The sequence below is a fragment of the Arachis ipaensis genome, chromosome B5 (genome assembly GCF_059453495.1).
Source record: "Arachis ipaensis isolate K30076 ecotype BB chromosome B5, ASM5945349v1, whole genome shotgun sequence".
In the NCBI taxonomy this organism is placed as follows: Eukaryota; Viridiplantae; Streptophyta; class Magnoliopsida; order Fabales; family Fabaceae; genus Arachis; species Arachis ipaensis.
The window spans coordinates 125,454,968-125,473,613 of NC_142440.1; the positions used below are offsets into that span (position 1 = coordinate 125,454,968).

Here is an 18,646-nt window from a genome sequence, read left to right on the forward strand (position 1 = left end):
TTTGATTCAAAAATTTGAAGTTTGTTACTTGCTTGTTAAGAAAGATTCAAACTTTAAGTTCTAGAATCATATCTTGTGATTTCTTATGAATCAAGTCATTAATTGTGATTTTAAAAATCAAATCTTTTTCAAAACTAATTTCAATCATATCTTTTCAAAAATATCTTCTTATCTTATCTTTTTCAAAAATATCTTTTCAAAATATCTTTTCTAACTTCCTAACTTCTTATCTTTTCAAAATTTGTTTCAACTAACTAACTAACTTTTTGTTTGTTTCTTAACTTTTTCAAAACTACCTAACTAACTCTCTCTCTCTAATTTTCGAAAATATCTTCCCCCTTTTTCAAAAATTTCTTTTTTATTAACTAATTATTTTTATTTTTTATTTAAAAAAAAAATTTTTCGAAAAAAATACTAACCTTTTTCAAAAACTATTTTCAAAAATCACTAACTCTTTTTCAAAAATTGTTTTCGAAAATTCACTTCCCCCTCTCATCTTCTTCTATTTGTTTATTCATCTACTAACATCTCTTCCTCACATCATCACCAAATTCGAACCCCCTCCTCTATCTGTGTTCGAATTTCTTCTTCTTTTCTTCTACTAACAATAAGGAACCTCTTTACTGTGACATAGAGGATTCCTCTTCTTTTCTTGTTCTCTTCTCTTTCTTATGAGCAGGGACAGAGAAAAAGGCATTCTTGTTGAAGCTGATCCAGAACCTGAAAGGACTCTGAAAAGGAAACTAAGAGAAGCTAAATTACAACAATCCAGAGACAACTTGATTGAAAATTTTGAACAAGTAAAGGAAATGGCAGCCGAACCCAACAACAATGCAAGGAGAATGCTTGGTGACTTTACTGCACCTAATTCCAATTTACATGGAAGAAGCATCTCCATTCCTGCCATTGGAGCAAACAACTTTGAGCTGAAACCTCAGTTAGTTTCTCTGATGCAGCAGAACTGCAAGTTTCATGGACTTCCATCTGAAGATCCTTTTCAGTTCTTAACTGAATTCTTGCAGATATGTGATACTGTTAAGACTGATGGAGTAGATCCTAAAGTCTACAGGCTCATGCTTTTCCCTTTTGCTGAAAGAGACAGAGCTAGATTATGGTTGGATTCTCAACCCAAAGACAGCCTGAACTCTTGGGATAAGCTGGTCACGGCTTTCTTAGCCAAGTACTTTCCTCCTCAAAAGCTGAGCAAGCTTAGAGCTGATGTTCAAACCTTCAGACAGAAAGAAGGTGAATCCCTCTATGAAGCTTGGGAAAGATACAAACAGTTGACCAAAAAGTGTCCTTCTGACATGCTTTCAGAATGGACCATCCTAGATATATTCTATGATGGTTTATCTGAGCTATCAAAGATATCACTGGACACTTCTGCAGGTGGATCCATTCACCTAAAGAAAACGCCTGCAGAAGCTCAAGAACTCATTGACATGGTTGCTAATAACCAGTTCATGTACACTTCTGAAAGGAATCCTGTGAGTAATGGGACGCCTATGAAGAAGGGAGTTCTTGAGGTTGATACTCTGAATGCCATATTGGCTCAGAATAAAATATTGACTCAGCAAGTCAATATGATCTCTCAGAGTCTGCATGGAATGCAAGCGGCATCCAACAGTACTCAAGAGGCTTCTTATGAAGAAGAGGCCTATGATCCTGAGAACCCTGCAATAGCAGAGGTGAATTACTTAGGTGAACCTTATGGAAACACCTATAACTCAACATGGAGAAATCATCCAAATTTCTCATGGAAGGATCAAAAGCCCCAACAAGGCTTTAATAATGGTGGAAGAAACAGGTTTAGCAATAGCAAGCCTTTTCCATCATCAACTCAGCAACAGACAGAGAACTCTGAACAAAATGCTTCTAATTTAGCAAATCTAGTCTCTGATCTATCTAAGGCCACTGTAAGTTTCATGAATGAAACAAGGTCTTCCATTAGAAATCTGGAAGCACAAGTGGGCCAGCTGAGTAAAAGGATCACTGAAATCCCTCCTAGTACTCTCCCAAGCAATACAGAAGAGAATCCAAAAGGAGAGTGCAAGGCCATTGACATAAGCGCCATGGCCGAACCTGTGAGGAGAGGAGAGGACGTGAATCCCAAGGAGGAAGACCTCCTGGGACGTCCAGTGGTTAATAAGGAGCTTCCCTCTGAGGAACCAAAGGACTCTGAGGCCTATCTAGAGACCATAGAGATCCCATTGAACCTCCTTATGCCCTTCATGAGCTCTGATGAATATTCCTCTTCTGAAGAGAATGAGAATGTTACTGAAGAGCAAACTGCCAAGTTTCTTGGTGCAATCATGAAGCTGAATGCCAAATTATTTGGCATTGATACTTGGGAAGTTGAACCTTCCTTGTTCATCAATGAACTAAGTGATCTGGATCAACTGACATTGCCTCAGAAGAGACAGGATCCTGGAAAGTTCATAATACCCTGTACCATAGGCACCATGATCTTTAAGGCTCTGTGTGACCTTGGTTCAGGAATAAACCTCATGCCCCTCTCTGTAATAGAGAAACTGGGAATCTATGGGGTGCAAGCTGCTAAAATCTCATTAGAGATGGCAGACAGCTCTAGAAAACAGGCTTATGGACAAGTAGAGGACGTGTTAGTAAAGGTTGAAGGCCTTTACATCCCTGCTGATTTCATAGTTCTGGATACTGGAAAGGAAGAGGATGAATCCATCATCCTAGGAAGACCTTTCCTGGCCACAGCAAGAGCTGTGATTGATGTTGACAGAGGTGAAATATTCCTTCAATGGAATGAGAACTCCCTTGTGTTTAAAACTCAAGGATCTCCGTCTGCAACCATGGGGAGGAAGCAGAAAAAGCTTCTCTCCAAGCAGAGTCAACCAGAGCCCCCACAGTCAAACTCTAAGTTTGGTGTTGGGAGGCCACAACCAAACTCTAAGTTTGGTGTTGAACTCCCATATCCAAACTCTAAGTTTGGTGTTGGAGAGTCTCAACAAAGCTCTGCACATCTGTGAGGCTCCATGAGAGCCCACTGTCAAGCTATTGGCATTAAAGAAGCGCTTGTTGGGAGGCAACCCAATGTTTATCTAATTCTTATTTTTATTGTTTTTCATGTTTTCTTAGGTTCATGATCATGTGGAGTCACAAAATAAACAAAAAAAATTCAAAAACGGAATCAAAAACAGCAGAAGAAAAATCACACCCTGGAGGAGCATCTGTCTGGCGTTCAAACGCCAGAACAGAGCATAGTTCTGGCACTGAACGCCCAGAATGGGAGCATCCTGGCGCTGAACGCCCAGAACAAGCATGGTTCTGGCGTTCAACGCCAGAAATGGCAGCAAATGGGCGTTGAACACCCAAAATGGGCACCAACCTGGCGCTGAACGCCCAGAGTTGTGTGCAAGGGCATTTTGCATGCCTAAATTGGTGTAGGGATGTAAATGCCTTGACACCTCAAGATCTGTGGACCTCACAGGATCACCTCAGGATCTGTGGACCCCACAGGATCCCCACCTACCTCCACTCACTCTCCTCTCTCTTCTCAATCATCCTCTATTCCCAATAAACACTCTTCCCTATTAACTCTTTACCACTCACATCCAAACACACACTTTCCTTCAAAATTCAACATCTCTTTCCCACCCAATCCCACCCATATGGCCGAATACACATCTCCCTCCATCTCCTCCATATCTTCTTCTTATTCTTCTATTCTTTCTTCTTTTGCTCGAGGGCGAGCAACATTCTAAGTTTGGTGTGGTAAAAAGCATAGCTTTTTTGTTTTTTCCATAACCATTGATGGCACCTAAGGCCAAAGAAGCCTCTAGAAAGAGGAAAGGGAAGACAAAAGCTTCCATCAAGGGTCTATAGCTCAGTGGTAGAACATTTGACTGCAAATCAAGAGATCCCTGAGATACCTCAGGGGATACATTTTCTTCCACACAATTATTGGAAGCAACTAAGGGTGGAACATCAAGAGCACTCCATCATCCTTCATGAAATCAGAGAAGATCTAAAAGCAATGAAGAAGGAGCAGCAAAGACAAGGAAGAGACATAGAAGAGCTCAAGGACATCACTAAGGTGGACTCATTCCTTGTTCTTACTTTCTCTGTTTTTCGTTTTTATATGTTATGTGCTTATATATGTTTGTGTCTTCATTACATGATCATTAGTAGTTAGTAACTATGTCTTAAAGATATGAATGTCCTATGAATCCATCACCTCTCTTAAATAAAAACTGTTTTAATTTAAAAGAACAAGAAGTACATGAGTTTCGAATTTATCCTTGAACTTAGTTTAATTATATTGATGTGGTGACAGTGCTTCTTATTTTCTGAATGTATGATTGAATAGTGCATATGTCTTTTGAAGTTGTTGTTTAAGAATGTTAAATATGTTGGCTCTTGAAAGAATGATGACTAGGAGACATGTTATTTGATAATCTGAAAAATCATAAAAATGATCCTTGAAGCAAGAAAAAGCAGCAAAGAACAAAGCTTGCAGAAAAAAAAAAATAGGCGAAAAAAAAATAGAAAGAAAAAGAAAAAGCAAGCAGAAAAAGCCAATAACCCTTAAAACCAAAAGGCAAGGGCAATTAAAAAGGATCCCAAGGCTTTGAGCATCAGTGGATAGGAGGGCCTAAAGGAATAAAATCCTGGTCTAAGCGGCTAAACCAAGCTGTCCCTAACCATGTGCTTGTGGCGTGTAGGTGTCAAGTGAAAACTTGAGACTGAGCGGTTAAAGTCAAGGTCCAAAGCAAAAGAAGAGTGTGCTTAAGAACCCTGGACACCTCTAATTGGGGACTTTAGCAAAGCTGAGTCACAATCTGAAAAGGTTCACCCAATTATGTGTCTGTGGCATTTATGTATCCGGTGGTAATACTGGAAAACAAAGTGCTTAGGGCCACGGCCAAGACTCATAAAATAGCTGTGTTCAAGAATCATCATACTGAACTAGGAGAATCAAATAACACTATCTGAACTCTGAGTTCCTATAGATGCCAATCATTCTGAACCTCAATGGATAAAGTGAGATGCCAAAACTATTCAAGAGGCAAAAAGCTATAAGTCCCGCTCATTTGATTGGAGCTATGTTTCATTGATAGTTTGGAATTTATAGTATATTCTATTCTTTTTATCCTATGTTGATTTTCAGTTGCTTGGGGACAAGCAACAATTTAAGTTTGGTGTTGTGATGAGCGGATAATTTATACGCTTTTTGACATTGTTTTTAGTATGTTTTTAGTAGAATCTAGTTACTTTTAGGGATGTTTTTAATAGATTTTGTGTTAAATTCACATTTCTGGACTTTACTATGAGTTTGTGTGTTTTTCTGTGATTTCAGGTATTTTCTGGCTGAAATTGAGGGACTTGAGCAGAAATCAGATTCAGAGGTTGAAAAAGGACTGCTGATGCTGTTGGATTCTGACCTCCCTGCACTCAAAGTGGATTTTCTGGAGCTACAGAACTCGAAATGGCGCGCTTCCAATTGCATTGGAAAGTAGACATCCAGGGCTTTCCAGCAATATATAATAGTCCATACTTTGGCCAAGAATTGATGACGTAAACTGGCGTTCAACGCCAGATTTCTACCCAAATCTGGCGTCCAGCGCCAGAAAAGGATCCAAAACCAGAGTTGAACGCCCAAACTGGCACAAAAACTGGCGTTCAACTCCACAAATGGCCTCTGCACGTGAAACACTTAAGCTCAGCCCAAACACACACCAAGTGGGCCCCGGAAGTGGATTTATACATCAAATACTTACTCATGTAAACCCTAGTAGCTAGTTTATTATAAATAGGAGCTCTTACTATTGTATTAGGCATCTTTGGACGCCTGGTTCTTAGATCAGAGGGGCTGGCCTCTCGGCCATGCCTGGACCTTTCACTTATGTATTTTTAACGGTAGAGTTTCTACACTCCATAGATTAGGGTGTGGAGCTCTGCTGTTCCTCAAAGATTAATGCAAGTACTAATGTTTTCTATTCAATTCATCTTATTTCGCTTCTAAGATATCCATTCGCACCCAACAACGTGATGAAGGTGATGATTATGTGTGACGCTCATCACCATCTCCCCTATGAACACGTGCCTGACAAACACTTCCGTTCTACATGAAATAAGCAAGAATGAATATCTCTTAGATCTCTTAACCGGAATCTTCGTGGCGTAAGCTAGAATGATGGCGGCATTCAAGAGAATCCGGAAGGTCTAAACCTTGTCTGTGGTATTCCGAGTAGGATTCAATGATTGAATGACTGTGACGAGCTTCAAACTCGCGAGTGCTGGGCGTTAGTGACAGATGCAAAAGGAGGGTGAATCCTATTCCAGCATGATCGAGAACCGACAGATGAATAGCCGTGCCGTGACAGGGTGCATGAGCATATTATTCACTGAGAAGAGGGGATGTAGCCACTGACAACGGTGATGCCCTTGCATAAAGCCAGCCATGGAAAGTAGTAAGACTAATTGGATGAAGATAGCAGGAAAGCAGAGGTTCAGAGGAATGAAAAGCATCTCCATTCGCTTATCTGAAATTCCTACCAATGATTTACATAAGTATCTCTATCCCTATTTTATTATATAATATTCGAAAACACCATTATCACTTTATATCTGCCTGACTGAGATTTACAAGGTGACCATAGCTTGCTTCATACCAACAATCTCCGTGGGATTCGACCCTTACTCACGTAAGGTATTACTTGGACGACCCAGTGCACTTGCTGGTTAGTTGTATCGAAGTTGTGACAATTATGAATTAAGATCAGAGCACCAAGCTTTGGAGCCATTACCAGGATTTGTTCGAGCCTGGAGATCACAATTTCGTGCACCAGTTTTATGGTGGTTTCATGCATAGCAACTTAGGTTCATTCCTGGCTTTCAGACCTTTATCATGTCCTAGAATACTCACTGTGATTGCATCCCATGAGACTTTTATTCATTGATCCTTTTGTTGTTATTTCAGTGCTTATTTGTGTTCTTAGGCTAAGTGTTCTGTAAGGGGGCAACTCTTTAAAATAAGCTTTCAGCCAACACTCCCGAACCAGTTGGTTCAAGGTGCTAGGTGTTGAAGCACCCCGAAGGACTTACTTGCTCAAGTCTCTCCCCCATACATACACACCACAGGCATATAGTTTATTTATTTTCTTTTCTTGAGACCTTGGTGTCCAGCACCTCTTTGGGTTACTAAATGCTCTGTAGTGAGGGTTACTCTTGATAGTGGACTTTCAGCTAATAATCCCGAGTTAGTTAACCCAAGTTACCAAGTGATAAGGCACCCCTAAGAGCTTATTCATCCAAGTAGATCCCTCACACAGGAGCACCACAGACACATGCCTCAAGATTAAAACCATTGGTGCCTAGCCTTATTGCTTACTCTTTTTCTTTTATTTTTCAACCTTTATTGTTCTTTCCCTTTTTCTTATTAGGATCTTCTTATTTAGCTAGTTTCATGGGGTGTGTCTCAAGCATAGCTGATAAACCACTATTTTATGGTTTATCTTGTACTCAATTGAGTGGTTTCTATCTACTCTTTACCCACTTATTCATACTATTTGCATGGTTTTACATTTGCATTCCTAATTATGTACTTTGATTGAAAACATGCTTCTTTGATCTTATATTTGCTTATTATCAATCATCTCTTATCACCATTAGATGCCTTGATATGCGTGTTAAGTGTTTTCAGAGATTACAGGGCAGGAATGGCTCAGAGGATGGGAAGAAAACATGCAAAAGTGGAAGGAATGCAAGAAATTGGAGAAATTGCTAAGCTGTCCAGCCTGACCTCTCTGCACTCAAACAGCTATAACTTTAGCTACAGAGGTCCAAACGACGCGATTTTAGTTGCGTTGGAAAGATAACGTCCGGGGATTCGATTTGATATATAATATGCTATAGTTCCTCTGAAGCTAGGTGACGCGACCGTGTGATCCATGCGGCCGCGTCGCAGTGACGGAATTCCAGCGTGGCAAAATTCGAAACCAGCGAATTCTGGACTGTTTTTGACCCAGTTTGCAGCCCAGAAAAAACAGATTAGAGGCTATAAAGTGGGGGAATGCATCCATACATATCACGCTTCCATAATTCACAATTTTAGGAGTAGATGTAGTTTTTAGAGAGAGAGGTTCTCTCCTCTCTCTTAGGATTAGGATTTAGGATTAGGATTTAGGATTTCTCTTAGTTTTAGGAGTGACTCTCAATCCCAGGTTCAATGTTCTTTTTTATCTCTTTTTTCAATTTAATTTATGAAATCTTTATGTTTAGATTGATCTTCTATTGTTAATGCAATTCGAGGTAATTTCAGATTTAATTTTGCTTTACTTATTTATAAGTGCTTTCAATTTAATTTACATATTTTCTTCCTTTTGGCTTTGGTTAAATAATTGGTAACTCTTGAGTTATCAAACTCATTGTTGATTGAGAATTGGAATTCTTCAAGAATTAATTCATCCACTTAACTTACCTTCATAGTTAGAGGTTAATAAAGTGGGAGAAAAATCAAATTCTCATTACAATTGATAAGGATAACTGGGATAGGACCTCCAGTCTTCATACCTTGCCAAAAGTTTATTTTACAGTTATTTATTAATTTTTATTGCTTGAAAATATACCTGTGCACATTGCCCAAACTCCAAATTTCTCAAAACCCCAAATTTACAATCTCCATAACCAATAATAAGAACATACCTCCCTGCAATTCCTTGAGAAGACGACCCGAGGTTTGAATACTCGGTTATCAATTTCAAAGGGGTTTGTTACTTGTGACAACCAAAACGTTTGCACGAAGGGATTTTTGTCGGTTTAGAGACTATATCTACAACGCGACTGTTTTTATGACATTCTTTACTGGCAAAAATCCTAACGTCAAAATGGCGCCGTTGCCGGAGAATTGCAAACGTGTGCCTTATTATTGGTTATTGTAAATATTTTTTAATTTTTGCTTGTTTATTTGTTTTTATTTTTGTTTTTATTTTTGCTTTTTCGTAAATTAAGAGGTTATTGGATTTTATTTTAAAAATTTTTATCTTATCTTATCTTATTTCAAAAATCAAATTTCAAAATTCAAATTTAAAAAATTTTCAAAATTTAAATTTAAAAATTTTCAAAAATTCAAATTTCAAATTTCAAATATTCAAATTTCAAAATTTAATTTTCAAATTCAAAATTTAAATAACCTTTTAATTTAAATTTATTTTTATTTTTATTTTTAATTTTTATTTACTACTATGAACTCTCACCCCTTTGGCTATGAGTCTGGTTACAATAATATTGCAGGAAGAATAAATTACAATGAGAACAGGCATCAAGGTTGGAACAATCAAAGATGGGAGGAGCCACAAGGATTTGATCAACCCTCATGGCAACAACCACCTCCAATGGACTATCAACAACCACCACCATATGCCTATGAACCCTTTCCTCAACATGACTTTGGACCACCATACTCACAAGCCCCTTTCCACCACTCACCTCCATATGACCCTAACCCACATCCACCATACCAACCACCTTATGAGCCATATGAACCATATATAGAATCACCACAATTCCAATCCAATCACTCCCAACCACCACCACTTTCTTTTGTATCATGTCCAAGTCCGGCAACCCGAGAAGCAGAGGATCGCCTAAGGGAAACAGTAATTAAATTTCAGGTAACCGTTCAACAACTGGAGCAAGCATTAATTCAATGGGCTTCTAGGCGCTCAAATATACAAGGATCAGCCACAGCTCCATGTGGATAGTCTAGTGAAGAGCGTAGCATGAAGGAGATACTAGAGGCTCCAGTGGACAAGACAGAGCATGAATTCATACTAGATCAAGTAGAAGAAGCTGTCATCGTTCAAGAATAAGAGTTGGTTGAAGACTTAGGAGATGTAGAACCTCCATGGGAAAGTCCAGTCATAGAACCCCCTTCCAAGACGTTTGAAATTGATGCTGAGAAGGGTGTACAACCTCCAAGGCATATCACAGTTGAAGACTTGGAAGAGGTTGATCAAGAGATGGAGATTCAAGAAGAGGAAGCACAACCTCCCATGCCCTTGGAAAACAATGAAGAGAAGATTGAATTGGAAGAAAGCTACCAAGAGGAAGAGGTTGAAATTGAAGAAGCTTGCAAATAGGTGGTAATTATCAGAGAAGAGCACAAGGGAGTGGAGCTTGCAATTTCATTAAAAATGCCTCCCCCTAAGTTGCCATCATCCTTCACAACATTCAAGTGGGTAAAATTCATATCCCATAGCTTTCTAATCCCACTTGAATATGGGCTACTGGAGACGGATGGTCAACTTAGAGCTCTTTGTGGCATTAAGAGCAAGAGGAAGATGGCCAATGGTAAGAATTGTCCTGTAAGGTTCATTATGGTTGGAAGCTTTAAGTTTAAACGCAAGGGTTGGTGTAGAGCTCAAATGAATGGGTCTAGGAAGCTGTTTGGTAGCTGCAGTGAGAATTCAAATTACTTATCACCCGGCTGGAAAAATACAGATCCCGACAAAAATGGGTGTAAAAGCAAGGTTTGGGATCCTAGAATCTGTTATGACATCCAACACCCTGGGAGCCTAAGAATCTTTTTGAAGCTGCTCAAGGGTTTTACATGCCTAGTTTGGGACCCCGGAGGTTACTGGAGATACAAACATTGGTGGAGATTCTTGGATGAATACAAGCATAAGCCACCATAACAGGAAGCTCATCAAATGTCCAACTTAAGGACTCTAACTAAAAGTGCTAGGTAGGAGACAACCCACCATGGTATAATCGTTCCTTTTTCATTTTTATTTAGTTTTATTTGTTTTTGAGTTTTATTTTATTTTATTGAACCTGGAGTTTTGCATCACATTCATATTAACACTGCATTCTGCATTTTCTTTTCAGACTAAAAAAAAAAGTGCCACGCGACGCGACCGCATCAGCGACGCGTCCGCGTCGCAAGGAGAGAAGAGAAAATAAAAACGAACAGAGAGTCACGCTGGAGCGAGGCTGGAGGCGTGCCAGTGGCACAATTCGTCCCACGTGACCGCGTCACTGACGCGTCCGCGTCGCAGGGGAATACTGGCCTCCCACGCGATCGCGTGCCCCAGGCGGCCGCGTGACCTGGATTTCGACGTCAAAGGGTGCATGGCCGAAAGTTGAGCTGAAGTTGGGCTGCATTCGTGCTGGAAGCCCAAGCCTCACCACGCGAACGCATGACCCACACGTCCGCGTCATTTTTAAAAGATGGCCACTCACGCGATCGCGTCGACCACGCGATCGCGTCACCTAGGATTTTGGCAATACTAAGTTTTGAACAGAGAGTTGTGCGACCGCGTGGCTGCACTCGCGCCAATCGCACAAATCAGGTCACGCGATCGCGTGAGCCACGCGTCCGCGTCACCTGACCTTATCGCGCACCACACGACCGCGTCACTCACGCGTCTGTGTCACAAGCAGCGCACAGAATATCCAGATCAGCCAATTTCTTATCTCTTCTTCTCTAATCCTTATTTTTCCTATCTTTTCTTTTTTCTTTCTTCTTCCTTTCTTATTTTTTTCACCTCCATTTTATTTTACTTAATTTATTTACATATATTCATTCATTGCATTTTAAATTTGTGCATATTTTTATTTTCTTTTCTGAAATTTTTTTATTATTTTTCTATTGGTGTTAAAAAAAAATTTTTTTTCAACTGTTGCATCTTTTCTTGAATTTATTTTGGTAACTTGTTTTACACTGTGGGATGATATTAATTATCTGCCAATGCCAATCTTTTATAATACTTGCACTTCATTTGCATTGCCATGAACTTACATTGTCTTTCATTACCCACTCTCTCCCCCCATTGTTGCAAATTTTTGCACTCTTGATCTGCCATGTACTTCTATTGTTTTCTCACTTGCATGTTGTAGCTACCATGTAATTGAGACCCTTATTATCTGGCATTAACATCCATATTTTATTTATTTTCTATCTTTATTTTTGGATTACGTTTTCTTTTCCCTCTTCTTTCAGGATGGCCACCACAAAGGGAGAGGAAAAGCTTCTTAATGGGAGAGACAAACAAGTTCCTACGCACATTCCTTGATGAGTGGAGCATCAGTTGGAGCAACCCGTCCACCTGCACATCTCAGCATGCACCGAAGACGGTGCAATCTTTAAGTGTGGGGAGGTCGACACTGATCTCCATGGGTTAGTATTTTCTTATCAACACCAATATTTTATTTTCCTTGTTAGTTGTTGTATTTGCATGTTTGTTTGATTTTTGTGCATATTTTACCACTTGGTTAAAATAATAAAATTCTTTTAAGACCCTATCTTTAAAAAAAAAATTCACTAATTTAAATTGAAAAATTTAATGTTACACTTGTTTGAAGAAATATTATTTTGGAACATGGTTTAGAACTCGAACACACAAAACCTGTGAGATTTTTTAGCCTATTTGAATTGGTTGCATTTTATCAACCAAAATTCTATTTTAATGTGTGTTTTCTCTCTAAAATTGTGATCTTTGTCTTGCTTAATTCTATATTTCCATAATTTGATGTATGCATACACTTACATGATTGAGGCCTTTGTTTCACTGAGCTTACATACCCATATGGCCTTACCTTTCATTATCCTTTGCAAACCAATTTGAGCCTATTTTACCCCTTTGTTCTTCACTTTAGCACATCATTAACTCTAAGCGGAAAACAATAATGTCCTTAATTTGAATCCTTAGTTAGCTTAGACTAGTGAGAGTGCTTATAATTTAAGTGTGGAAAATTGGGTTTGGAAATATTTGGTTTGAGAATTGAGTATGTTAGAATTTTCTAAAAATGTGAAAGAAATGTTTGGGACATGTTCATGCATTCAATAAATTAATCATATGCATTGAGAAAAATAAAAGAAAAAAAAATATATATATATAAAAAAGGAGAGAAAAAGAAAAGAAAAAGTGCAAATCAGAGAAAGGGGACAAAATGCCCCAAAGTAAGTGGTGAAAGCAATGCATATGTACTGTACTTAAAATTAGAATGCATGAATATGTGGAAAACATGGTTAATGGATAGTTAGATGTTGTATTATGATTACATGGATTGTTTAAGTTAGGTGGGAAAAGTTTAAGTTAATTAAGGATTCAGATTTTAGTCCACTTGGCCAAATACAATCCTACCTTGACCCTAACTCCATTACAACCCTTAAAAGACCTCTTGATATGTGTATTTATGCATTAAATTTATGTTGATTGTTAGATGAAGAGCAAGCCTTAGAAAGCAAGGTTAGTAGAGAATTGAGAGAATCGGACCTAAAAATACTTGAGTGATTAGAGTGTATACACTACCAGTGAGGGTTCGATGCTCAATTCCTTGTTCCCTGCTTTCATGAGCTATTTTCTTCTTGCAAGTCTATTTGTACTTCATTTTCATGATTTAAATTAGTGAAATCCAGTTCATATTTCCTCTTGAAAGATTTATTTATTTTTAACCAAGTAGGTAGAAACATTTTGCATGTAGTTACATTCATATAGATAGGATTGCATTTCATATCATTCCTCTTCATCTTTATAGCTTCTCTTGAGCTTAGCATGAGGACATGCTAGTGTTTAAGTGTGGGGAGGTTGATAAACCACTATTTTATGGTTTATCTTGTGCTCAATTGAGTGGTTTCTATCTACTCTTTACCCACTTATTCATACTATTTGCATGGTTTTACATTTGCCTTCCTAATTATGTGCTTTGATTGAAAACATGCTTCTTTGATCTTATATTTGCTTATTATCAATCCTCTCTTATCACCATTAGATGCCTTGATATGTGTGTTAAGTGTTTTCAGAGATTACAGGGCAGGAATGGCTCGGAGGATGGGAAAAAAGCATGCAAAAGTGGAAGGAATGCAAGAAGTTGGAGAAATTGCTAAGCTGTCCAGCCTGACCTCTCTGCACTCAAACGGCTATAACTTTAGCTACAGAAGTCCAAACGACGCGGTTTTAGTTGCGTTGGAAAACTAACATCCGGGGCTTCGATTTGATATATAATATGCTATAGTTTCTCTGATGCTAGGTGATGCGACCGTGTGATCCATGCGGCCGCGTCGCAGTGACGGAATTCCAGCGTGGCAAAATTCGAAACCAACGAATTCTGGACTGTTTTTGACCCAGTTTGCGGCCCAGAAAACACATATTAGAGGCTATAAAGTGGGAGAATGCATCCATACATATCACACTTCCATAATTCACAATTTTAGGAGTAGATGTAGTTTTTAGAGAGAGAGGTTCTCTCCTCTCTCTTAGGATTAGGATTTAGGATTTCTCTTAGTTTTAGGAGTGACTCTCAATCCCAGGTTCAATATTCTTTTTTATCTCTTTTCTCAATTTAATTTATGAACTCTTTATGTTTAGATTGATCTTCTATTGTTAATGCAATTCGAGGTAATTTCATATTTAATTTTGCTTTGCTTTATTTATAAGTGCTTTCAATTTATTTACATATTTTCTTCCTTTTGGCTTTGGTTAAATAATTGGTAACTCTTGAGTTATCAAACTCATTGTTGATTGAGAATTGGAATTCTTCAATAATTAATTCATCCACTTAACTTACCTTCATAGTTAGAGGTTAATAAAGTGGGAGAAAAATCCAATTCTCATTACAATTGATAAGGATAACTGGGATAGGACCTCCAGTCTTCATACCTTGCTAAAAGTTTATTTTACAGTTATTTATTAATTTCTATTACTTGAAAATATACCTATGCACATTGCCCAAACTCCAAATTTCTCAAAACCCCAAATTTACAATCTCCATAACCAATAATAAGAACATACCTCCCTGCAATTCCTTGAGAAGACGACCCGAGGTTTGAATACTCGGTTATCAATTTCAAAGGGGTTTGTTACTTATGACAACCAAAACGTTTGCACGAAGGGATTTTTGTCGGTTTAGAGACTATATCTACAACGCGACTGTTTTTATGACATTCTTTACTGGCAAAAATCTTAACGTCAATAGCATTCCTGACAGATAGTTGTCTTCCCACCTTATGGTTGAACCAACTTAGCTAACTTATGACCATACCACAAACTCATGAACTTACTCCATAGTATGAACTCCTCTCTGGTCTTTAAAAACATACATTCTCTTTTCATTTGATTTAAAGGGACAAACATACAAGTAAGCAAAGTAAGGATGCAGTGACATAGAGACCAGCAAACATATACCTTTTCAACAAAAACTTAAAAGACAGAATTTAAAAAAAATTTAAACTAACATGGAAGCAAGTTCTATTTCATACAAGATCTTCCTTATTTAGAGCATAGAGAAAGATGGACCAAAGAAGGAACTCCACCAACTTTTACTCATGTGGTTGCCCATGCTCTCCTCCTTGCTTGTCCTCCTTGTGTCCCTCTTAATTGCTCGTACTCCCACTCCCTTTGCTTTTTCCAATCAGTTTCTTCCAGAAACCACCATCTTCCATCTTCTTTTTGAGTGTTTCCTTCTGCTGTTTCACCTTCCTCTCTTCTTATTCTACAAAATCTTTTTGGACCTCATCATATGTAGGGATGGCATAGTATAGATGATGCATATTACTAGACATGTAGTTCAACTTGGCTTGAGTGTTCACGTTGAACTCTTCCCTATGTAGTTGTCGTCCTTCATTAAGTACAGTGAACTCATTGAATGCTTTTATCTGAGCTATTTGCCGCTGATTGAGTTCCTGCAATTGCTTATCTTGGCGTTCTTGCCTCTCAGTAACTTGGTGGATGGCTTGAGTGAGCTGGGAGTATTGTTCCTGTTGCTGCTCCATTTGTTGTTTCTGCCACTCTTCTTGTTGGCTCATCTGGTTTAGTATTTGCTCTTGTCCTTCCATATGTCTCATCCCCAAATCTTCAATAGCTCTTAGAAGGTGATTCATATTCAAGTCGGCTGGGTAAGGATGCTCTTCTTGTTGATATTCTTCCTGATGAGACTCCTCTTGGTGAGCTCCTTCTTTTGCTTTTAGTTTCCCTATTTGTGGCCTTCTTTGTTGCTGAGCAGGTGTAGTATAGGACATACGCTGGGTTGTCATTAGCCTCCCAGGGTTCACCCAGTCTGAATTGCTATCCTCAAAGACCACCTTGGCCTTTGTGCATAATCGGAGAATGGTGCTGGGGTACCAAAGTCTTGCACCTGATTCAAGCTTCTCAGCTGAATCTTGAATTCCCTCAGCTATAAGTTCATGCACATTGATTTCTCCACCTTGTACTAGGTAATGTACCATAGTTGCTCGATTAATATTTACCTCTGAATTATTTGCAGCTGGGAGAATAGACCTCCTCACGAGTTCAAACCACCCCTTAGCTTCTGGGCTAAGGTCTCCCCTCTTGATGAACCGGGGTCTCCCATCTCCATACCTCTCCCAGTCAGCTGCTATAACACAGATGTCAGTCACGATCTCAGTGAGCTCATCATTGTCTTGGCTTTTACTTATCCTTGCATGATAACTGGGCTCATCAAAATGTGGTGATTTCAGGTGAAGAGTTCTTATTATAGCATTTGGGCTGAAGTCCACCTCCTTTACTCTTACATAGCTTTTGAAGGTTGGGACCCTAATTTTGTCTTCTCTAACCACATTTGCGTAGAACTCTTTGATGAGGTTTGCATTGATCTTCCCCTTTGGATTGGTGAGCATTTGCCATCCTCTTTCTTCAATCTTCTCCCGAATCTGTGGGCAGTCGTCTTCATTGATTTGGAAGGTTAACTCGGACAGTATCTTTTTGAACTTTATCCGCTCAAATTCTCATTCATGGAAGGCAGTCTTGAATCTCTTCTCGTCGAAAGGAATGTTCTCCATTGGTTCCTTCCTCTTCTGCCTCTTGGAGCTTGATGATGCCATGAATTCGGGTTGCTATGTGAGGGGATTGGAAGGTAAAGAGAGATGAGGAATTTGGTTGGTTAGGATGAGGTGTGATGAAGAGGTTTTGGACGCCGAAAGTGTGGAGTGTGGAGAGTGGGAATTTGAGTGTGAGGGGTAAGTATGCACTAGGACTCACTTATATAGGGAGATTGTGAGTGAATGGAGGGTGTGGATTGATGGAATGGTTGCTTGATGGACGGTTGGGGTTGTGCATGGAGAAAGGACAAGGATCATCATTTAGTGAGGTTTATTGGTTCGGTCTTCTAGAGTCTCTTTTCTTCAATGTTGCATGGCAACATTTTCCAATACATTCCTTCTTGAGACAAGTGTGTAGTTTCTCTTCATGAAGTGGCCGAACCTTTCTCCTTTAATTGTCCAATCAATCTCCTTCAATGCTCCTCTCCTTTTTCCTATAAAGATCAAATAAGAAAAGTAAGAATTAATATCATAAAAAATCAATTTAAATTTTACGGCTAGGATAATAAAGGGAAGAAAAGATTAGATTGTTTATTCATGAACTCCGACTAACTAACTAACTGTGTATCCTTATATGCACATTGGTGCACCATGGGGTGACCCCAAACTTAGTTTGGAGCACTGTGATGAAAAGTCCTGTTCAAAGCTCCAAGACTAGCATGCTCTCAGTTGCATTCATGCTTTCTTGGCATGCTTTGAACACTAAACATGTTCTTTACTATATACTGCAATATAAGGACTTCACTAAGTGTTTGTCAAGTTTGGGTTGGAATTCATGAATATTGACTTATTCACTAGTAAAAGCTCATAAAACATGGGTTGCCTCCCATGAAGCGCTTCTTTAGCGTGACTAGCTTGACGTTTCTCCTTCATCAGGGAGGTTGATAATGCTTCAAGTCCTCCCCTCTTGCCTTGGACTTATATCCATTGGTTGTATCAATGATCTCTACATGTTCCAAGGAGAGAACTCTGTTGATAGTGAAGACCTTAGTTAACTGAGATGGTACAGTGGGGAGATTAGGGAGAATATCTGGGAAGTAAGCTGAGATCACTTTATCCCCTGGAGAGAAGTCTTCCGTAGGGATCTTCTTGTTCCTCCACCCCCTTGGTACCTTCTTCTTTGTCCCTTTTGATGTTGCCTTGCTTTTTGTGGCTTCTTCCTCTAAGGGAATTTTGTTGTTGTCTTCACATGTCTCTGGTGGTTTAGGTTCCTCCAGCTTTTCCTTGAGCTGTGACAACTGCTTATTTCCTTGTTCATCAATCAAGGGTTTTCCCAGGTGGGCTAGTTGTGCTTCAGTGCTTGCTTCCTCTTTCAGCATCTCATCATGATCTTTGCTTAGTTCTTTGTTCTCTTCGTCTGCTTCTTGTGAGAGTTTGAAGACATTAAAGCTGAGTCGTTCATCATGAATCCTCAATATTAGCTCCCCTTGCTCCACATCTATGAGTGCTCTGGCTGTAGCTAGGAATGATCTTCCCAATATGATTGGGTGAGTGTGACTTTCTTCCATGTCCAGGATGACAAAGTCTGTTGGGAGGAAGTATTTCCCAACCTTTAACAACACATTTTCCACCACCCCTATTGCTTGTTTTAGAGTTTTGTCAGCCAGCCTGATGACTATATCTGTGGGCATTATCTCATTGATCTGCAGCCTCTTCACCAGGGATAAGGGCATTAAGTTGATGCTTGTTCCCAAATCGCAGAGTGCTCTATCAAACATTGTTTCTCCTATGGCACAGGGGACATGAAAACTCCCTGGATCTTTTCTTTTTGTAGGCAATTGCGGTTGAATGAGGACACTGTACTCCTTGTTCATCACTATAGTTTGGTCTCCCTTG

The 18,646-nt window shown here is 39.1% G+C and overlaps 1 non-coding gene across 1 annotated transcript; it reads right to left on the reverse strand.

Moving 5' to 3' along the window:
* Positions 1-1,205: 1,205 nt before the first annotated feature.
* Positions 1,206-1,313, reverse strand: LOC148565690 (small nucleolar RNA R71). Its single transcript, XR_015884244.1, has one exon. It is a non-coding gene; the product is annotated as a small nucleolar RNA R71 (small nucleolar RNA).
* Between the last annotated feature and the right edge of the window lie 17,333 nt (positions 1,314-18,646).